Below are 7,746 nucleotides of genomic sequence, written 5' to 3'. Positions count from 1 at the left end.
GAAACTTGAAATATCACAAGATTTGCTTCATAATCACTCCATTTTTAAGAAAGTTTGCATTTTGTTTTGAGAAGATTTGTTTTGACTCGATGTCAATTTTATTTCTTTCTCATTCCAGGCGAGATTTTTCCTGGCACACTTGAAAAAAAAACCACAATAACCAAAAAGAAAATGATGGAAGATATTATCAACCAGATGAAAACGGTTGATAAACCTAATCGTCAAGCCCCGCAATGATACTGGGTCGGCTGACTGAGTATTTTGATGACTTGGCAGAAAGCGTCAGCATTGATGAAATCAAACCAGTTTCATCCAACTGTACAAGCATATACATACGAAAATCGCAGAAAACCGAAGAGATTTTTCTTACAAATTAATCAACTCGGGGCACCAGCCCCACTTGGAATATTTCGAATATTTTCGGAGACTGAGCTCTTTTGTATGTTAATTCGCTTCGCATTGTAGATGTGCAATTTTCTCATCCTGAAAAGCACTTTTGAAGGACCCCGCTTAATAAAAAATTAAAAGGCAAATGGCGAGAGCTAATGAAGCTCAGGATTGATATAGCTGCTGGTTTGAAAACTCATTGTTTTTGTTGAATTAATGGTTTTAATTTAACCAAGTGGTGGAACATCAACAATTCAACACGACAGCATTAATTCTCAATTTCTCATACAGAATTTATAGGGAAATATGTAATGATGTCAATGTTTTTGACGAAAATTGACCGAACTTGTGTCACCACCTGGAAAAGGGAGAAATGAGCTTTCAATTGTTTTCAAAAAAAAAGAAAAGGTAAAATCAATCAAATCTCTAGAAAAAAAGGTGAAAAAACTAAATATTGCTCGTACTGAATACCTGCATAATGTTTAAGATCACCAGGATGAACCAGGCAATCATTTTGGACTCCCGTCGGAATGATAAAAAAAATGTTCAGTTTCTTGTACTATAAAACAATATAAAAACTCGAAAAATAAATCCATTGCCCCGAGGGTGTTGTCACAAGATAGAAAATATTAGGAGGAGTACAATAATAATAATAATAATAATAATAATAATAATAATAATAATAATAAGTATCAGCACAAACTTCGACAGATCTGGTCATCGGAGCTGTCGGGGAAGAACAAAGTTGCTGCAACAAATATGCTTGCCGTTCCAATCTTACTCTACTCGTTTGGAGTAGTGAAGTGGACTCGGGAGGAGCTGTATCAACTCTACGTAAGGACCCGAAAAATGATGCATCTCTATAGGAGTTTGCATCCCAAATCGTCCGTTCCACGGTTGTACTTCCCCCGACAACAGGGAGGTCGTGGACTTTTGAGTTTGGAGTGTCTACATGACAGAATGGTACTGGATACAGCCTGTAAAGTCGTCAGGAGTTCGGATCCCCTTCTCTGCATGGTCCATGACCATGAGAGAGCAGGAATTGGAGCATTTCTCCTTAGGGCAGCTGCTCGAGCAGCTGATGAACTCGATATAGTTTTCGACTCTGAACGAGGTGACTACAACTCTGTCACCGAGTTGGAACCCGTTCAGCAAAAAGCTCAGATAAAAGCCACAGAGATCACCTTACTTCTGCAGAGGCACAGGGATAAGCCAATGCATGGGGTCTTCTTCAATAATATTGAAGACCTTGGCTTATCAAAGCGCCTGACGTTCGCTTTTCGCATGTCGAGTGGGCTGAAGTCGGAAACTGAGGGGTTCATCATGGCTTGCCAGGATGGTGTCTATAGAGGTTCCTGACACAAGGTGCAGGGCCTGCCGCGAGGCGCCCGAGACCCTAATGCACTTGCTATCAGCATGTCCAGCATATGCGGTCTCGGCCTATATCCATCGACATAACGCGGCCCTAAGAGTGCTATATTACCATCTACGGCACTCTTACGGTATTGACGAGACACCGGTGTTGCCCTACGCTCCGGGGGATATTGAATCCGTTGTGGGGAACGAGAAGTGCCGAATTTATTGGAACTATTCGTTCCCCACCCTCAGGCTCATACAAGCTAATAAGCCTGATGTAGTCCTTCTCGACCACCAGACCAAAACGATATTTGTCGTGGAGTTTTCAGCTTCTGGCGAGACGAATATCGTCAGAAAAGAGGAGGAAAAACGGATAAAATATCGAGATTTTCTCTTCGAACTCCGCAGACTCTATCCAGATCACTCTGTCAAGACGGTCGTTTTGATTGTTGGAGTCCTTGGTGGAATGATGTCTTCTCTACTCTCGAATCTCAAAATCATACCGGCTTGCCGCACTAAGGCAGAAATTTTAGCCGCACAGATACAAAAGGCTGTCATTCTTGGCTCACTGCATTTGCTCAGGGCACATGATTCTCGTACCCAATGATCACTTACCCCACGGTGTGGGGAGTGGTCATTGGTTGATTATGCTGGCGCGCCCTCCCGAATGTATCGGGGCTTCGGGGGATAGGGCCTGACCAGCGCACACTACGTTGAAAAGAAAAAAAAATAATAATAATAGCCTTTATCACCCAACAACTAAAAACCATTTACAGGGTTAACTAAGTATGTTAAAAAAAGTAATATAGATGCTTATAACTGATAAGTTACAATTTTAGAAAATGAAAAACCAAAATATAATAAAATAAAATAAAATAAAAAAACAATACCAGAAAATAAAAAATTCCTCATGAAAAACTGAGATGCAGTTCCAACAATATCTATATTATAGGGAAACGAAATTTATATCACACAGATTTGAAATTAATTGAAATTATTGCAAATGCTGAAGATAGGTGACTTGAGGTACAAATTGGTTCTGGCCAGTCGGCTGTAAAAAGTTTTTGCACTTCTAGTTCTAAAATGAGACACACAGAAATTCATAAGAGATAACACCTCCATAGCGGTCACATTGTTGTGCAGTATTTTATATAGAAAAATTATTCCAGCAGGTTTTCTGCGTAATTCAAGACTTTCAATATTAAATGTTATGGTGAGAGATTCATATGGAATACTTCTATCAGGATAAATGCCATATGATTTGAAGTAAATAAAGTTTAGAAAACGGCGTTGAACGTTTTCAATTATTGTATTATAGCAATTGTAGAATGGCGACCATAGAGCCATATTTTAATTTCGACTTTACTCAGGGTACATAAAGAGTAATTAAAGCAGATATGTTTGTAAAACTCTCAATGCTTCAATTACTTTCGATCTAATGTGGTTGGAAAAAGACAAAGTTTGATCAAAATATACCAAGATCTTTAATTGAGTTACTACGTGACTGTGAAATTGTTTCTACTCGATAATTGTACTCGATGACTGACATTTTCCACACCACTTTACATTTGGATGCAATAACAGATAGTTTTTCAACTTCACACCAAGTCTGTATATTTTCTAACTGTCGTTGCAATGTATTACAATCTTCGATAGTTTCGACAGGTGAATATACTTTCAAATCATCTGCAAAAAATAACTCATTACAGTCGACATAATTACTAAGATCATAAATAAATAATAAGAATAGGAGTGGTCCGAGATTTGACCCCTGAGGTAACCCAGATGAAGGATTGTAATAAAAAAATCATTGGCGTTGAAGTAAGTAGGATTTAATGAAAAGTACTGCTGAATTATAGAAACCAAATTGGTGGAGTTTTTGTAAAAGGACCAAGTGATCAAGTCGATCAAATTCTTTAGCAAGACAGAAATAATGATCAAAATTCTCATTGTATCAATGTGTATCCCCGCCCTATAATGATGGTTGGAAAAAGTTATTCATTTCCTCTTATCATAGAAACTCAAAAAATGAGGGTGCTGTTACAAGAACCGGATAAGTAGGTCAAAGTTTTTCTATGCCTTCGAAAAACATGAATTAGCGATTTGGAATAGTGTGTTAATGACTTTTGAAAAAATTCAAGTGCTGCTTGCAAATATTGTAAACGTTATAAATAAATCAACTGACAAAAAGTTGATGTTTGGCTTTTTGCAATTATGTCAAAAACTATTTGACATTTCCCAGATTCATGAAGGGATTCAAAGAGTGGAAAGTTTTCCAAAAATAAAGTTAACCTTCCAGAAAATACGTCCTGAAACGGGTACTCTGGCATGCGCGAAACACGCCAATTTTGGGCCTTCAATGAAAAAATATTATTTAACTCATTAACTATCAAAATCAGGAAGAAAAAAAATCAGGCAGCTATTAGATAATTGAGTGAACAATAATCCGTGGGCCAAAACTTTTTATCGTGATTTCACAGTTGATTATGCATTAATTAGTTAACATTTTTTTCTACTCAAACAGAAACATTGCAAGTGCGATAATCGTTAAATAACAAATCTCAGATTTTTTTGGAGCTGTTTTTGAAAAGTTTCAGAAGAAATAAAATTGGTTTGTATTCAAATTTTCATAGGTAGAGATCAAAAGTAATTAACTTAATTACCATCATAATGCAAGGTAAAGATTCATGTTATATATTCCAGCTACGATACAACATTCATGTAGATGCATACATAAACATTAACATAGCTTGCAGAAAGTTTTAGTCATCTCCTGATGATGCTAACTTGGTTTATGAAACGCGCTTCGAGGTACAGAATTTTTGTTCTGGTGTGAAAAAAATGTTTCCAATAGATTCATTTCACATCAGAGGTTACAGAGCCGTTTTATCTACAGTGGAATGGCAATATCTTTCACTGTAGAGTCTAGCGGTCCTACTATCCTGGTTTGATCTGTATTTCACTGATGAAGAGTAATATTGCGATAGTGGTCTGTAGGTGATAACTTGACTGCTTCCTACAAGGTCCGTAGGTACTGTTCAGATGTTTGTCGAATAAAATTCAATGTTAGTCGTGGTATTAACCAGGGAAGTAGTCATGACCGGTAGGCATTTGTCTAATCCTACTGTGTGAAAGAAATGCTGAGATTCGTGAATATTTTTTTTCGTTAGCTTATATCGGTCGGTAGCCGGGCGGTTCGACGTGGGTGCTTTGTTCACTTAGTTAATTTTCACTTGCTATCGTCAAATCCGTGTTAGGAATCTCACGTTGAAAGGTAAGAACTTGTTAGTTCCTAGCTCGCACAAGTTTCGACTTCTGAGAGTTATCGTTCATTGGGTGCGATAGCTGGTTAACGGAAAAAACAAATCAGTCATCGCAGACTGATTTGATGTCTATTACTCATTATACTCAATTTGTTTTTATTATTGGTAGATTTATTTCAATGCGTGAAATTTCATAAAGTGACAAACAAATATTTGTGTTTTCTATGTATTAGGAATTTACCATTTATGAGGTCATCTGAGGTTAACTTCAAGTGGTGGTCTGATTTAGTATCGCAAGAGATTGATTTTGGTATGTTACGTGGGTCGCTGAAAATGTTCGTGTAAGAAAATGCAATTCATGGTGGAATAATTTTGAAATTTGGTTCATTAATGTATTAAAGGGGCAATCACACAAAATATCCTTGATATGTTTTTGTAAAAATCATTCGAAATTCTGCACAATTCATTTTCAGTTGTACTGTGTTGAGTGTTACTTTTCTAGAAAATAGAAATATAGTTCATGAAATAATAATGATACGACTGATATGAATATCTAACTTGTCAAAATATTCTTGATTGTTTATTGAAATCATTCATTTGTCGTTTCACGATTATCAAGTTCTACTTCGTAAAAAAGGAGAGTTTCTTCCATGAATGTAATGTGATTTCATTCGTTAAGTGTGGATTTGATACCGTTATTTTCCATCATATATATAAAAACAATTATCATTGGGCCTTGATCATCATTTGGGGATTTATCAGAAATTGAGTGTTTCGGATAGAGAATACAAGCGATCAGGTTCATTATTTCACTGAAATATATGCTATTTTGCAATGCGCAGTGACATCAATACTGATCTAGGAATGTAGTGAGGAACTGAGAAAGCTGACAAACAGAAATATATTGACTGGGTGCTAGAACTCTCAGATATAATGGGCAACTCCATATAAAGGCTCTGAATCAGGTACCAGACTGGAAATTGGTACACAGGAAACAAAGAGTACTGGGAGAATACAACTGGAGGCACACATAGGGAACGTCCAAAAAGGGAACCGAAGAACTACAACAACAAAGCAGGGATCAGCTCAGAACAATTGCAGGGCTCCTTACTGGATAGAGACCATTGAGAGGTTAGGTTAGGTTAGGTCCAACCCGCAAGGTTTTATTGTGGCTCACACCTATTTACACTTGACCAAATAAACCCAGCTTCTTAACGAAGCCGATTAGTTTGTATGGTGAGTGGTATTTCAGGTTAGATGGTAATAGTGAGTACGGCCCTACCGTACTCTAAAAAACTAATTCTTTCCCCAGCTGGCAGGCACACAGTATGTGATCTGCTGTTTCATCATTTCCCAAACAGAGGCGACACACACTGTCTTCCGATAGGCCGAGTCTCTGCATATGATGATTCAAATGACAGTGACCTGTAAGAAGGCCTGTTAGATATCATAGTTCATCCCTACTGTAGTCCAACAACTGTTTGGTATCAAGCTTCGAAGGGTGAATAAACGCTTCAGAGTAAGCCAATCCTGGAAGATTCTGCCAAAGTCCATAAATCTTCTTGCCATCCAGGTGTTCAAATTTTGTCTGGCAAAGCCTTAAACGATGCCAATGACAGGTTCCGGTCCAATGAAGCTGCTTGCAGCACCCTCCTTTGTAAGGGAGATGAAAAGAAAATGCAAAGTGCATGGCACCGGCCTCTTCTGAACATTATAACTGATAAACTTATGAAATCAACAAGTGTATACGATAAAGCCCGCCTGAAAGCAGTAACGATCAAGGAATCGGGTGCTTGGCTGAATGCTTTACCTGTTGCATCTCTTGGAACATTATTAGACGATGAATCTTTCAGAATAGCAGTTGGACTTAGGATGGGTCCATCTATTTCTGTTCCTCATACTTGTGTCTGCCGTAGTATAGTTGAAGAGAAAGATACACATGGTTTGAGTTGTAGGAGGAGTGCAGGGCGTACATCTCGACATCACCGAGTGAACGACATATTGAAAAGAGCTATGTTGTCAGCTGATGTTCCTGCAATTCTGGAACCCTTAGGTACCAGTCGAGATGATGGTAAACGACCAGATGGTATGTCTCTCGTACCATGGAAATATGGTAAACTTGTGGTCTGTACCTATCGACTGTACCTATTGCCAAACACGCACCAAACTAACTGACTGTTATAAGGAAACAAGTATAGCTGTCTAATAATAACACTGAAAAATACTTTCAATAACCTTAGAATTAGGCTTGACATTTCCCATACATGTAACTGTCAACGGGAAATGAAGATTTATGATTATTATTATTATTAACCTGAAAAATTAACCTCACTACGCCTCGCCTACAACTTACCTATTATGTAGCGAACGTGACCAGTGACGTACGAGACCTGGGGGTAGGCAGATTGGGATATCAGTGTAGTAACTTCTTGAAAATGACCTTTCAAGAGAAAATCCCCCCTAATGGTCCCTTTTCATTTCAAATGTAATTTTCATCTCTCGTTAGTTGTATCTGTGATCAAATTCGAAACGCAGACGTTTTTCGAGAACGCTCATTTGAATGAGGGGAAATTCGAAAATTTCTATTTATCTTGAATCAAATGAACATTTTCGACCACCCAGGTATTTGTATGAATATGGAATCTATTGCTGTTAAAGTACGACACTTGGATTTACAAAATAATTCCATTTTGAAAGATTGAGGTAATAAACAAATTTCTGAGATAAAACGCATTAACTG

This window comes from Leptinotarsa decemlineata, unplaced genomic scaffold, assembly GCF_025532065.1.
Source record: "Leptinotarsa decemlineata unplaced genomic scaffold, Ldec_3_MD MMD2_tig00026307_RagTag_RagTag, whole genome shotgun sequence".
NCBI classification, from domain to species: Eukaryota; Metazoa; Arthropoda; class Insecta; order Coleoptera; family Chrysomelidae; genus Leptinotarsa; species Leptinotarsa decemlineata.
This window is presented reverse-complemented; position numbering follows the sequence as displayed.